The sequence below is a fragment of the Colias croceus genome, chromosome 10 (assembly GCF_905220415.1).
Source record: "Colias croceus chromosome 10, ilColCroc2.1".
NCBI lineage: Eukaryota > Metazoa > Arthropoda > Insecta > Lepidoptera > Pieridae > Colias > Colias croceus.
Window position 1 is genome coordinate 11,000,395 of NC_059546.1, and position 16,532 is coordinate 11,016,926.

General features: G+C 31.5%; 1 protein-coding gene and 1 long non-coding RNA gene across 3 annotated transcripts in view; one reads left to right on the forward strand and one right to left on the reverse strand.

The window, feature by feature from the left end:
• The window catches only part of LOC123695073 (cadherin-89D), a 39,774-nt gene extending 35,142 nt beyond the window's left edge, over positions 1 to 4,632 (reverse strand). For both annotated transcript variants that reach the window (XM_045640774.1, XM_045640773.1), the window contains exon 1: positions 4,500 to 4,632. The gene's annotated coding sequence lies outside the window, so the exon portion shown is untranslated. The remainder of the gene's footprint in view (positions 1 to 4,499) is intronic.
• Positions 4,633 to 6,650: 2,018 nt separating this feature from the next.
• LOC123695145 lies at positions 6,651 to 8,298 on the forward strand. Its single transcript, XR_006751906.1, has 2 exons — positions 6,651 to 7,116; positions 7,445 to 8,298. It is a non-coding gene; the product is annotated as an uncharacterized LOC123695145 (long non-coding RNA).
• The last annotated feature ends 8,234 nt before the right edge of the window (positions 8,299 to 16,532 follow it).

Consider the following 16,532-nt stretch of genomic DNA (forward strand, 5'->3'; position numbering starts at 1 on the left):
ATTAGTTCAGGATACATCGCCCATTTTTGCAAGTGACTACTATCAAGCTAATTTTCCGTTTGTAGCTTTATTTTGATGAGACGCCCAATAATTTCGTGTACGAAAGTCTCGATTGTGGTAGCTAACAGAGATAACAAGGATAAAAATTTTTGATTTGATGGTTCTCAAATATTTATTACTAACTGAATTTTTTTTTTTGTTCAATCTCAAGATTGCCTAAATTATTCGAAAAAATATTTGTCCTACAAAATCTATGGTTGGTTCAAAGAGTCCTCCTTTCCAAAGTGTATCGATAACGAGGTCATCATAAATGATTACTAACAAGCTGATTTTTTTGTTTTCACTTAGTTAATGTTTATATAATTCAACAGACATATTGTCCTACAAATTGCGTAATAAATATTTGAGAACCATCAAATCAAAAATTTTTATCCTTGTTATCTCTGTTAGCTACCACAATCGAGAGTTTCGTACACGAAATTATTCGGTGTCTCATCAAAATAAAGCTACAAACGGAAAATCAGCTTGATAGTAGTCACTTGCAAAAATGGGCGATGTATCCTGAACTAGATGTTGTTGTTTGAGTCAATGAAATTAGAGCGGGTTTATTCAGAGGTAGAGCCTCTAAAATTTTTAGGGGGGCAAAGAATAAAGAAGGGAATGAACTGGATAGGGTGAGGAAAAGGATATAAGCCTTTCATATTTACCGAAAGTATTCGTCCTAAGTATAAAAAGTGAAATTTTTAATAGGCGCAGGTGAGGCAATATTAGGTAAATACAGTATAAAATTATCATTTAGCATAACCTTTAACAGCTGCCATGAGCTAACACCTACACCTATGTACCTATTAGTTATTCGTAAAGTTTGAACAGTGAAACTTAGCTAAACGCTACAGAACGGACACTCTCCGCCTCCCGCCAAAATTAAACACTTACCTCACCCCGCACGATCAGACATGTTATGGTACCCATTTCCCCGCAAGGACGATACCAACGACGTCTTTAGACGAAACGCAACGAAGATTGACAACATTAATCAAATTGACTTAAAGCAATTTTATTATTTTGGATTTGTGATTATCGTTTTTCGTAGAAAATGGTTAGATATTGTGCTGTTTACGGACGTATTTCATCAGAAAAACGCGAATTTTTTTTTACGCTAGTCACAAATGTGCCAACCATAAAGAGTTTACACACACATTTGCAGTCTCTACAGTGTGACTGTCAAAACTATAATTTTGTATGGAGTGTCCGGGGTGTGACTTAGGTAAATTCCCCAAGAGGATAGAGACGATTTTTCTTTATTTTAATCCTTATTTTTACTAACATATAAACCGCATATTACAAACATACCTTCTACAGCTTCTAAAATGATAATTAATTTTAACACATTGAAACAAGCGAAGCTGCGGGAAGAAAACTAATAATAAAATGTTCAATTTACGAATGTAGGTACATACCTACATAAATACATATAAATAAGTATAAAATTGAGTAATAACGGTACGCGATGCAATTAACAGCCAGTGACCCATGCGATGATATTTAATGGTTTTTAATAATTATATTTCTATTATATGACACTCATTGCTTACTGTTCTTACTTCATTTTTAGGTGTATTGGCTAAAGCCTTACTAAAGCTTACGAAACACTGTCTATTAATTCTTATGAATATGCAAAAATTAAATTTTCCGAGAGGATTGAATAGTTCAAGTTCGTAATAATACATCCCTACTAATATGATAAAAGCGAAATTAACTCTGTCTGTCTGTATGTCTGTCTGTTACGCTTTCCCGCTTAAACCTCTCAACCGATTTTGATTAAATTTGGCACAGGCCACAGACAATCTTTACACCCTGAGAAAGAACATAGGCTACCTTTATTTGCGAAATAATATTATGTACCACGGCCCCACGGGCGAATGCCCAAGCCTAGCCGGGGCGGACCGCTAGTAAGTAAATATTTTATGAATTTAATAGACATTATTTTTGTCTGGTATTATTATTTATTTTTATAAAAAAAGGGTAATACCTTTTTGTTTATAAAAAATGCACAGAATAATTGCAATTATAAGTTTATATTTATTTCGCAAATGTTTCGGCATAAAAAAAAACTTTAATGTTACAATAACTGATATTGTACGATCAAGTTAACAAAAGACATTAAACTATTTATGACTCCAAAATTCTATCAATTATGGAAAGATAAAATTACTTTCACCGGTGGTTATTGCTTTGAAAGTAAATTTCAAATTAATTTAGATTAAATTCGACTTATGCAACAAATCTATAATTCTCTCAATTTGGCGATATTTTTAAATCGCCTTTCTAACAGTTTTTTTTTTTTTTCAAAAAGGAAAAATCGCTACATTAACTCGACTAGTTACTACATAAAGTAAGGTTATGTTTTAGCGCCATCGTAATTTCTAGGCATAAAATAGGTAGGTACTTGCATAATTATTCTTCTCTATTAGAAGTTTACTCCATTGATAATGTTACGTTTTATTCAATCCAATTAGACATACCCAAGAAGCTTATATCCTCTGACATACCTAACTTCTAACTTTAAAAATATAATCCGTCCCTATGTATGCTTCAATCTATAAAATACATAACGGATTTTGATGCGGTTTTATCAAAGAAATATTTATTTTAGATAAAGCGAGCAAATCCGCGGTCGGACAGCTTGTTTTATATCATTTTAACAAGCCGAGTGTTATATATTTTAAAATATATGGGCTACTAGATTTCCGCCCGCGGCTTCGCCTGCGTTTGTAAAGGAAAACCCGCATAGGTCCCGTTCCCGTGGGATTTCCGGGATAAAAACTATCCTATGTGTTAATCCAAGTTACCCTCTATATGTGAGCTAAATTTCATTGTAATTGGTTCAGTAGTTTTTACGTGAAAGAGTAACAAACATCCATACATCCATACAAACTTTCGCCTTTATAATATATTATATATATATATTAGAATTAGATAAACGTCACTTGAACATCGGTTATTTTTTATTCAAAATGAGTAATATTCCTTTTCAAAATATATTAGAGTAATAAAGCAATGAATAGTAATTATTGTAATATATAATTTTATGTGCAACGGTAGTCGTTGTCAATTAGTTTTTAGGGTTCTGTAGCCAGAAACATAAATTATTTGTATCGGATAATATCATTTTACACGTTATATGTTTTTACGAGTCATATTTAAATTTTATACAAAAGCTATTAACATTTTTTATACAATACATACTGTTAAGTCTAAATTGTGATAAATATTACATAATATAATATGGTAATTATGTAATTCAATGGTGACTGACTGACTGACATAGTGATCTATCAACGCACAGCGTGAACCACTGGACGGATCGGGCTGAAATTTGGTATACAATATTCTACCCCCAAAGGCACAAAATAGGGAATGAAAGTTTGTACCTTCTATGAAAATTTATATTTTCCACGCATACGAAGCTGCGGGCAACAGCTAGTTTTGTAATAAAATATTGTGTGTACTTTTTTAAGATACATTTAATTACTTAAGGTTTTCTATGTACATGCGACACACACTTGGCAGGTTGGCAGGCACCAAAATATTCAGTTCATATTAAATGAACATCTAAATAAAAAACTAATTACTATTCACACGTTTTTTTTAATGTTATGTAATAAAAAGTGTTCATTCTAGTTTTTATATTTAATTAATTAAGTATTCTTGACCATTTATCATACTTATATAATTTTTTAGGTATATCTTAAGTATGAACGTTATAATAAGATAAACTTTATATGATATTACGATTTCATACATACCGTAACCATAATACCTACCTACATACAACTCGAAAAAAATATTAATTAACAAGGTAAATGATATGCTCTTATGTAGAAATTGTTTAAGTGTGCGTGTTAAAACAGGTACTTTGTATTCATGAATACAGAAAATTATATTTATATTGTACTTTTTATGATTTTCATTTTGTTTTTGCTTCTAAACTTAGGTAATAAATAGTAAATAACCAAAATAATTTGGGTATATTTAATAAGTAGGTCGTTTTAAACTGTGTACGGAAAAAATATTTGCATTAGCATATTTTAAAATAGTTTATGAATAAAATTATGTATTTGTTGGCTGTATTTTTTATTTTAAATCTTTATTTTAAAACGAGAGTGAAAAATAAAATTAGACAGAATATATTATAAACTAATTTTACCATTCTATCTAGTAAAAGTATGTTATAGTTATATCTAGAGTAAATTTCATTTTAGTATATTTAGATTTTTATTAATAAAATGATATTCTAAATTATGTACCTACATTGCTTTTTAAATTCATAATAAAATCAAATACCTTATAGAACTTTCTTCACAAACTTAAAGTGCACATATAATATTTTTATATTACAATTTAAGCGCTTAATAAAAATTACTAAGTAATTAAAATATTTTTTATTATCTACCAAAAATGTTAACAAAATTATTTTCTACAATAAAAAAACTCACCATCAACGAGCGAAAAAAATCCAAAAAATGCAACAAAAAAAATCACTCAATTTGACATGAATTCTAAACGTCAGAAAGCGTCAAATCAGTTGCGCGCGCGCAGCCGTCGCCCGTGCGCTATCCGACCACAACTAGCGACTGGGCTAACTCAACGCACTTCCTACCATAGCCCGCTTGCACATTAGAAATGCGAACTTTTAACGGATTTAAAACACGCTTTATTTTTGGTTGGAGTCAAAATTTAAAGAAAATACGGGAGTTTACTACGTGTTCTTTCGCCTTCTATAATTGGATTTCTTCTGATTATATTTTACGGTATTACTTATTTTGCATCTTCAATTTTACTGAGCAAGTTTGAATCAAAATAAATATAATTTATTAAAATAATAGGTATATTACTTATAGGTATACATAGTTTAAAAAAATGGCTTACAATACTATTTAGTATTTATCTACACAATTATTTACAACAAACATTTATTTTATATCAGGTGTTACTATTAGCCCGATCAAAAACTTTAGACACTTCACAAATCACAGCACTGCCTTTTACCACAAAACCAAGTTTAAAAGCAAGCCATTAAATAAAAAATTATAATAACTAACGGTTATCAATTAAGAAGAAATGGAAAGTGAGCTAACGTTTGTTATGAAAATCTTGTTTCCATTAAACTCTCGAGCTCTCGAGTCTCGCCAACCCGTGCTTTATGATATTATTATTATTTTTAATTACCATTGTTAATATCAAATTGTTATTGAGGTGATAAAATAAAAGGAAAGTAATTTATGACTGACATATCAACGTAAGTTCAAACTAAGATTAGAGACATGTAATTTTGATGATAGTTACATATTTCTCTTTTATAAATTTTCTAGCTTTCTTCGCGCGGCTTCGCTCGTTTTAAAAAAAAATGACAAATTATATACTAAAACCTTCCTCTTGAAGGACTCTATCTATTTAAAAATCGCTTCAAAATGTGTTGTGTGGTCTTAAACATTTAAACATACATAGGGACGAACAGACAGCGACAGCGCCTTTTTTTAAATACTATGTTAGTAATACTTATTATAGAGCTTAGGACGGATTTAAACGTCTATCATGAAATTAATTTGTATACAATTCTGCGATATTGAATAGAAACGCGAATGAATGAATAGAAATTAAAAGTAGAGTCGAAGAAAGAACTTGAAAAAAAAACGTCCCAAAGGTTGTATATCCCTTAATAGAAAGTAATAAAGCAGTTTCTTTATCCACCTGTGTTTAATACAAAGACACGAATTTGTACTATGTTTGTCACCTGAACAATGTCACGACAGTGCTCTACTAAATTCGACTGCACGATTGGTAAATAGGTCAATTTTCTGGTACCGGAATACCATAGTATATTCATTAATTCACTTTCATAGTACTAATCTTACTTCCTCAATGCGAAAGTTTTCGAGGATGGATGTTTGTCACTCTTTCAGACGATAACTTCTGAAGTTCTGATCGTAGGTGGATTAAAGAACAGGGGAAATAATTAGTCAGCAGTATATAAGCTAAGTTGCCATAAAATGATGCGAGTTGACTGTCCTTTCAATAGAAGAAAAAAATATTTCGAGTGGCAAATGACAATTTTTATCCTGCCTTGTAACACATCTACGAACATACTAATTGTTAACAGTCAATTCTAAACTGCTAAACGGAAATAAAATAAATCATATCCTACATAAGTATACCTTACAAATGTTACGTAGTTATATCAACTTTACAAGGCATATACCCGCTTTCTTTTACTTACCAATTGTAATGTCTAAATCACTGAATATAATTGACACACCAATAGCAAATCTAAACTTTCAAACCATCATTTGAATTTTGAACGCAGATTGAACGCTCTAACAATAGAAAAAACTTATTTGAATATTGCATAATCGTGTTACTGTTTTCTTAATATTATGTTGTACAAAACCGTGTTTAAAGTTTTTAATGAGCGTAGGTAATAATTGGGTCATTGTCAAATTTTGCGCAGGTTAACTTGTCCCTCAAAACTTTTTTACTTCTATACCATTAAAAAATTAACTGTCACTAAAAACTTACAGCAAATACAAACTTAATCGCATTAATAAACAGATATTAATAAAATAAAGACTTAGTTTTCTTTTTTTATTTTATTTTTTAAAGTAACATTGTGGTTTTTTCTGGTAACAGAAGGGTTTTCCATACAAATTTGACCTGTCCCAAGTAGCACTTCGTTACAGAAAATATAAAATAACTACAATTTCCAATATACCAACCCACATCAATTAAAATATTAATATAAACAGAATATTGCGAATATTTCTAAAAGTACATTTTCAACCCGATCAGTGCTAAGATTTATTTTATAAAAAATATTTTAACTTTGTCCCACGTAGTGTTTGGAATCGTGTGCACTACTATGTTACTAAATAAATCATTACTCAAAATAGAGGTGGCGCTGTTTTCGACTTTCTATTAGCTTGAGCGAGGTTTCTGCAGCCATTGTGGTCGTTCGTTAGGTCTGGGGGTGGGGTACATTGAATCTCAGTCGACCGCGTGGCGCTGAACGTGCCGCGTGTTTTTATTCCGCATCAACATTGTTACCTACCTATTAAAGTAAGTAAAACCGTTTTTTTCTATTAACTTACGTTCACTTTGTTGTTTAAGGGGTAATTATGCTCAATTTGAAATAAAAAAATAACTAAATGCATTATTCTATGATTTATGTCTTTTAGAATGTAAAATTTACAACTCTGTTATCATCATTCTGTTACTTAGCTCATGGTAACAGAGTTGAGTAAGCATGTATTCTGTAACTTTTGTTTGAAATTTTATATTTGTAATAATTTTTTTTCTTAAGAATCGGCTTCCCAAAGTAATTTTGAGTTGTTATATGTAAATAAATCATATTTAATTAAATGTAACTTTGAAGATATTGTTACAGGTTATTCTGCCGTTATTAACGCCCTTAAAATGCCTCTCACGCCAGCTGAGAAGCAAGCAAGTTAACAGAAACAGATCGAAGTTATTTACAGGTTATATAAAATTTAAGTAACAATTAGAAACAGTTAACAAGAGATAGGAGACGTATAAAAAACAATGCAACAGAGAAAAACGAAAGAAGTCTAAAAATAAGGACGGCAATCCAGAAAATCCAGTAAATGCTATTAAAAATGGCCATGAAAAAGTTAAGAATCTGAAGGAAAAGTATGCTATTGATAAAATATTCGACAAGAAGGCCGTTAAAATGTCTAGGCAGGAAATACAAATTATACAAGAGTGTCTTGCTGTGGATCAAAGTTTCATATGAAAAAAATCAGCCCACATGTAAGAAAAATGTTTTTAGAACCAAAATCAATCTTTTCGAACGTGACGACATATCAAAAGTATGCAATTTATTCACTTATAGTACAAAAAGAACAACTAAGTTACTGTGTTACAACTCTGTTACTTTCGTGTCCCGAAGATTAAAGAACTTAGTTACGAAATTTAGGAAAAGCTATTCAATATAATACTGCTAAATTACAATAGGTTAATTTGTCAGTTAATGAAGCGGTTATATGTTGTAATTAGCTGTTAATTTACAGATATTTCATGGAGTAGTGTAGAATTTAAGGTTTGTTATTATTCATAAAGTAACAGAGTTGACTAAAATTGTAAATAAATTACTGTTAAACTTAAAAAAAGCTTGTGCTTCTAATGGTGATTATAAGATATAAGACTGTAATTAATATAAAAGCCAAAATATGTGCGACTGGCTTATTTAATTTAATGATAAAAGGTAAAGTGTAATAATAACAGAGTTGTATTTTTTCTCCACCCTGACGCACTAAATCTGAAATAAATCTTAAATTATTAGCTAAACATCTCGGCCAACTTGAATTACAGATACTTCAGTTATTTTAACAGGCACGGGCATAAAGAAAAGTTCAATTTTAAAATATTTTCTTTTTCACATTTTTGAAATCTGCAGTTACGTTTACCTGCGCAAAATTTGACAATGACCCAATTAATATTTTTTTTGAGCTTCGCATTCGTTTCCTTGTATGTAATTATGCGTTAGTTTATGCCTGAGTTTAAATATCATGTAGTTTTTTTTTTCTATTTTTAAATAAGTAGTAAGTAGGTAAGTAGTTACCTATAATTTATTTGAATCTTGCCCGAGTCAGATCCATTTGAATTTTTAACGCCGCGAATTAATATGGGATCCTATCTAAATAAGTATTTAAATGTTTTGATTTTATCGTGAAACGGGATTTTAATCCATCACTATCAATTTACTGTAGATATTCATCAAACCGTTAGGCTACTCACGAACCCATCTCTATAATTTTACAAGCGGACCCAACAATCCTATCTCATAAGATCCTAAATAGTTTTCTAAAATTTCTAACTTAAGATGATAATCACCAATTATTCTTCTTCTTCTTTTTCTTCAATTGCAGCTTCCAATCCTAGATCATTTCCATCATATTATGAAGCTCTAGATCATAATCTAAAACGCTGGCCAAGTAACTATGTATTTAACAATTTGTCAATGTCAAATTGTTAAATACTTGGCCAGTCAACGTCTCTATAATCGAAATTATTAGTTCATCATGCCGGTATTGCGAGTTTTGGATGACTGGCTAACATTTGCTGTAAATAGTAAGTTAAAAAAGGAGCAACAAAATCTCGATCTTCTAGTCTCGAAACCCGTAATTTTCGATTGAACTCGCGAGGCCTTAACCACTAAGCTACTGCTGCTAATAAATAAAGATACCTATCACATTATTATTAACGGTATAAAATAAATTAACACATCCATCTTAGTATATTATTAAAATCTGGTTTAACGCGTTATCGCTAAAAATAATCAAAAGTGCGGTTATTTCATAATATCCTTTTAAACAGTTACGTAAAGATCCAGTTAATACTGTAGTACAGTATACGCAATGAGTCGTTCATTTTAGGTTATTTTTAGTCATTTACTTGACAGTATTTAATAAGTAAACGAACCAATAACCTACATGTCTCAGAATATAATCACAATAGTTAATACTATTTAAATTAAAATGTGAGACGAATTAAGACAAATGACAATTAAATCATAATATACCTTTGTATACCTAGTTAACCCTTATTAAAACGCTGGGAGCTATACTTCCCACGTCTCAGATTGAAGTAAATCGTGTTTTATTTTTATATGCTTAAACCTAATGCAGTGTAATATTTATCTACGCAATCTTAACATTTCAGAGAACTTTTTTTCATGGAAACACTTTTCTGAGAATTATTACATGTCATGGTAAATACACGTCAAAGTCAGGTGACGTGATTTTGCCACCGAAAATGACCGTTATTTTTTAGTTTTTTGTGTAGTGCTGAAAAAAAATTAGATAAGTAGATTTGAGTTTTAGCTATGTAAACTAGACTATATTACGGTTGCGTGAAACGTAAAAATATGCCCAGAATCTTTCGTTTATACCTTGGTAGAGTCGATTGAAATTAAGTCTATAAGTGGGAAGATATCATCCCAGTGTTCGTCACTGCACACGACATTCGGAAATTCTATATATAAAATCCGTGTGTCTAAAAAATCTTTTTTAGTTGGTTTAAGCAACTTATTTCTTATTATTCATTATTTCCTGATAAGATAATTAGACATCTTAACTCAATACATTAATATTTACCTATTGCTTTTATTTTGTTTTAGAAAAATGCCTTGTTTATGTTGAAGTCATTCATTTTTCAATTCCCGAATTCTTCCCTTAGTAAAAGAACTTGCATTGATGAGTGCTTTCACCTGCTTTATTAAAAAATATGATCTATATAATTTTTAACGATAAAATTTAATTCACAAGTGGAGTCAGGGCAACTAGCTAGTGTTTGAAAATATTGGTGTCATACTAGGACACTGGGAGCTATAGTTCCCACGTTTCCAACCTTTTTACAAGAGAGAACAGATGACGGGATATATACTTCCCACCCAAAAAAGGTTACTTCCCCCCACTAACCCCTCTTTTGTGTGTATTTTTGAAATCTACGACCCAAAGTTACCTAGGAACGTATCTTACTTTTTTGTTAACTCCTCCACAGGGTCGCGTTTGAATAAGGGTTAAGTACTTGATGTTTTCGATTTTTTCTTTTCTAGCCTGAGAGCAATAATATGGTGTTTCATATTTGATATCAGATCTATTTAGAGAAGTAGAAGTCTTTAAAATATTCCTTTAAAACTTCCCGCGCAATCGACTGTCATCTGCCAGCATAATACCCCTTCCAGACGACACAATTTTTCGTCCAATTTGACTAGATTGGCAATCAAATTGGGTCGTCTAGACGGAAATATGAAATTGAAGGTCATTGGGTGGTCGGGATCAGCCGATTTGCGATTGCCTTGGGATTGCCCGATCAAATTGGGTGGTGTGGACGCTAATTGGCCAATTTTTACTTGTAATCTCTTCCTGATGCTAGATATTTAAGCGTTACTATTAATCTTTCCTCAGGACTAACGGATTCTCTCAGTCTAACAGTGTCTTGTTTAGTAATGTATGGGCTTACTAGAGATAATAATTCATTAAAAGTGTCATGGTCCATCCGCATAAAATTTGTGAAATCGACACTGTCCAGTTCTCTAACAATATTTATATAACTTAGCAATATTTAACTCTAACAATATTTCTTTTAAGCAACCATTCTTTGCTCCATATCCTTTTTCTTTTTCTTTCTTCTAAATTTGTAGTTACGGCCAAAATCAGCCCCAATTTTTGTTTTTTACTAAGAGGCATGTTGCAAAATAAAAGTCCAGTGAGTAACGGCAACGGAGCAGAACTAAAATTGGCGATTTAATTGTGTACGTGTGGATAGACGATCAAATTGGGCCCGATTCAATCGGCAATCAAATCGGCTGATTAAATTGTGTCGTCTGTAAGGGGTTTAAGTGTGCGTGTCCGCGACTAGTGACACAGTTGACAGATATATACTACGTACATAAGTGATGTGCGATCTTGAATTCGCCACAGCTCAGCCATCCTGCATCCATTCGGTCCCCAAAGGAAGTTCCCCCGGCTGGCCACAGGAACTCACTCATTCCCGCGGTCACGGCGATTCTTGCATCTCGAACTGTTTTCAGGATTCGATGTTAATGCTAAGGCCCCTGAGGCAAGCCATCTCTGCGATGCCCCTGAGGCAAATGCAGGCTTCGGTGATAGGGCTAAGGCCCCTGAGGCAAACGCAGGCTTCGGTGATAGTGCTAAAGCTCCTGAGGCAAGCAACCGTTGTTTTCAAGCAAGCAAAAGTTGTTTTCAATTGGGCCCTTACGTTAAGCAAAAGGATTGTAGTTAATGCTGAGGCCCCTCACGGCAAGCAAGACATTGGCTGATTATGCAAAGTATTGCAAAAGAGAACCACTATCACAGCACCCCGCTGACTTAGCACCAACTTCCCACAGCTTGTAACCAAGTGTCTCAATGACAGCTTCAGTCAAGATATTCCAATTTCTAGCTTTGTAAAGAAAAATTCTATTGGGTCCTCATCTGGCAACCTCACCCTATTCACGAGTTCCCTAATCTGCAACCATTTATTTTCAGTGAATGAAAATACCTCTATTAACTTCTCCTTACAATCGTCCCAATTAATTTCATATGAAGGTTGTTGCTCATACCAAGACTTAGCGTACCCACTAAATTTTGATGTATAATTAAGTACCAGGGTATGTTCATCCCATTGATGCTTGGCTGTGGTTTCTGAACTGTGAATCCAATGTTCTATATATACAGAAGTTGTTTGAGGATTAAACACTATTATTAAATTAAATTAAAATTAAAATTAACACTATTATTATTTAAGTCATAACGCCCTACATAACGCATAATAGTTTGCATATCCTTATCAAAACTAGGACTTATTTTAGATATGGGCGGTGTTCCACTCTGATCGGGCATAATCTTCTTTCTTAACTCTCTGACTCATTGTTTCAGCTTTTTTCCTTCTCCCCCAGAAGAAGAAGATGAAGAACTTGAGCTACTATGAGCCCATTTCTGAACCTTGACCCATATTACTCTTATTTATTTGATTACAATCTAATTAAATTTAGGTTTATATATAACAAATTGTTTTATATCAAGAGTCTAATTAGAATTAGGTCTTTATTAAATTGTTCTGATTCGCACATACACAGACCTATGTTATCCAATAGTCACTGTCCAACATATATAATGCACACAGGAAATAAAATGAAAATTAAGTTTTTAAAATTATCTTGTATAAATTCAAAATATAATTTATTATTATAATAGTCCACATACTTAGAATGTTTTACTATTCACTAGTTATTGTTTATTTAATATTCCAAACAGAATTCAGACAATATTATTTAAAGTTGTAAACAATATGGATGGAGCTCACCAGTCACCAAGGTCTCTTGGGCACCTTAAACCACACCGGCGTATAAATAACTTGTTACCACGAAAGAAAGCAACAAAAGCCCACACCACAGTTAGTTTTAAGCGTTTAATAGTGAAAAGCATCCATTATTGCAAAATTAAAGTTCAACAAGTAACTTTTCCGTCACCAATTAAGTTAATAAAACTTCACACACTTTTGTTAGCGAATTAATCATCCCAAAAACCACTTAATATTGTTCGTGTTTGTGAGAAATATACCACTTCTGATTCTAATAGGAAATTATAAGACTTTAAGAGGGCTTATTCAATTTAACGCAAGTCAAAATCTCCGCGATCTATTACGATAGATCGCGGCTTGCGCTATCCTTTTACTATGAACAGCATAGGTCCACAGGAGAGCGCCGAGCAACATGTCCTCTCTCTGGAAAGGCTCGCTGCCGACTGATTTTAATCGGGTCGCGCGCAGTGTTTTATAGTACTTTAAAAAAAATTGTAGAAAAATAATAGAGGTACCTTAGTTGATTTTTTAAATTTTATCTTATAAGTAAGACGTTCTTTTATTGCAATATGTATAAATTATATTCAACTAAGTCAAATATCTTGGTGAAAATAATCATTTTGTCGACTATAATTTCTAAAAAAATTCACATTGTTCGGATTTTAATTTCGTAAGTTAGGAGTCCAAAATAAAAAAATCTTTTAACTAACTATTTTAATAAGGATTTTTGCAGTTAGTTAAAAAAAATGTGTGTTAGATCTGTCAGCAATTTCAGATATTTTTAGCTTCGAAATTGACACTAAAAGTGAAATCAAGTAATCATCGGCTCAGTTATCTTGATGGTATTCACAAATACTGTATTAATTGAAAAAAACTCTTAACTAACTATATAGACAATAAAATTTCCTAAAATTATTAGTAATTCATATGTTTGTAAGATAAGTGGTTGATGGACAATCTGGTTTGAAAAATCACATATTTGAGCCAAACAGCGCACGGACCGCGTACACGGCCTTAATTAATGAATTCAAATATAGTAATTTTTAATGTAGGTAGCCAAAAGAATAAAGCAAAAACAATGCTCTCTTCCCGCGCAATCGACTGTCATCTGCCAGAATTAGGGAGGGGACGTTTCCGCGACTAGTGATGTGCGATCTTGATTTCATCTAACAGTATAATATATATTTCGAGCTTGCTAATACATAGGTACTTTAATATTTCAAGATAGATCAACAGGAAGTTCATATCCTTTTCGGTGTAAAATAGTGTCATGACATTTAACTTCTAATAGGTAACGTTTTCGTTTAATATTTAACATAACATCTTTTAAATAATGTCAACAGGACCTATCTGTGTTTCGTAAAGTTTACAAACTTAGTATAACTAGCCTATGTTTATAATGATAGAAGAAAACTAAATCCAATTTCCTAAAAGAAAAGCGGTACTTACCTACCCATCATTATAAATATAATAGCTTTCTGCCGCACACATTTTAAAGAAAATTATCACAGTTCCCGTTCCTGTGGGATTTCTGGGACAGAAAGTAGGTAAGTATAGGTATAGTAGCCTATGTCTTATTCTGGATCTTCAGCTACCTACATACAAACATTGTAATCGATTCAGTACCTAGTATTTGCGTGAAAGAGTAGCAAACAATATACATAGTTACTCACCAACTTTCGTATTTATAATATAGGTATGTAGGATTTTGTAGCAATTTATTTTTAAACTTATTAAGCTGTAAGCACTACATTGAAAGGGAAAATAGATAACGTAATTACAATGTTCATTTTTGCTAACGCATCTCCAACATTTGACCGACCTTCACCTGCTTACGTTATTATAAAAACAACACACATTACATCGATGCGTCAGTAAGACGCCAAGTTTTTAGTTCACATAGTAATCAATCAATGTACATGCACACTGCGATATAGTTCTAAAAGCGAACTTTTAACCGGTTTCAGACAACTTTTACCGCTAAAGATGGTCAGAGGTTACATCATAATAATTATATAATAATGTGAATATTTACGGTATATTTATTAATTAGTGACAAACGGAAGGTCAAAAAATTTAATAAATTAGAAATTTTATACGTAAGTTTTTTGTACTACTTACTTACTGTACATTTTCTTCCGCTAAATGGAAAACGTAAATAACTTTACTAATTTCATATCATAAGATATCGGTTAGTAGAAAGTTTAATATGTACTTACTTATAAAATCATTAATTTAGTTTAATAAATAACCTCGAAATAAAATATTCTTTCATTTTACATGCAGAAATTTAAATTAAGTAACTAAGTAATAAATAAAAGCTTGCGTTTTAAAGAAGTTTATTTATTTTCACTTTGTCTAATATCTCAATGTTTTCTCAGTCAAAACTTACGAGTTAATAATACTAACAAGGTCGTTTAGGTAATAATAAAATTAAGTGGATCGATCGTGTCGGTAAAATTGAACAAAGTTTAGCTTGCTTAATCTAGACTAACTTTAGACAGTCATTAGTCACTATCACTTGCAATATAGTCTTAGAGATTTTGATTACATATTATTATTACTGTTATGATAAAAAGTTTAGTACTAAATATAATTTTTACGTTTTCCTTCGTTAAATAATTGTCCTTATTTTTTTTTTAGTTGGTTTTCTTCGTTAAAGTTTAACAACGACTATTTTTATACCAACAATCGAAAACTGTTTAATTTTTCATTATTAGGTAGGTCATTTTGCCGCTGTCTTTCTTTAGTTTAGGATTTGAATTATATTTAAAAAATTATCATAAATTTTTCATTTTGCACATTACAGACATTGCCACTGCTCCTATTGGCGAATGAAATCATCACCAAGAAATCATTACCTATGTCAAAATGACACACAGATAAATTCTTATTACCTTTGTATTATCCTTAATCTATATAATCTATTTACCTAATCTATTTATAATTTTGTTCAGCAGCTCCTAGACAACACATCAGTAGGTATTTGCTTCGCATTTTAGCACGTTTCGTAATATACGAAACCATTTGAATACCTAACGATGATCACTTTTACACCTGCGTTGTAACGTTTGCATTATCTGTGTCATCATAACTCGATTTTAATATGATTACATATTGATCATTCATTAGAAAAGGTTAAATTATGTTTTAATTTGGACTGGTTATTACTTTTAAAGGACGCAAACAAATACTTATATTTCATCCTCAGATTTCATCCATCATGTCGACACTTCGTTATATTTTATGAAGTCTTGTAACACCATAGTTACGATACTCTTTCATTTATAGATATGGAGTCTATGGTATCAAAAATTTGTTTTTAACTATTCGAAAGCTAGAAAAATAACCGAATGAATTTATTATACAGTTGAGCATCCCTGTAATAATTTTGAATAATAATTTATTTATCAAGATAATTAAAATTTTTAAATAAGCAAATACATACCTAGTACCTACTTAGTAGGTAGTTAGGTAGGTACTTATTTCACCAACTCATTAAACCTAGACCAGGTTACATTACGAAAAATACTAAAATTGTGAATAAACACTGATTTCCCATGATTTGAATTTCAAATAAGGTTCGTTGAAACAAAGCATTTTGTCACGACGATAGTTTCAGATATTGCTGCAAATAATTAGGTATCTGG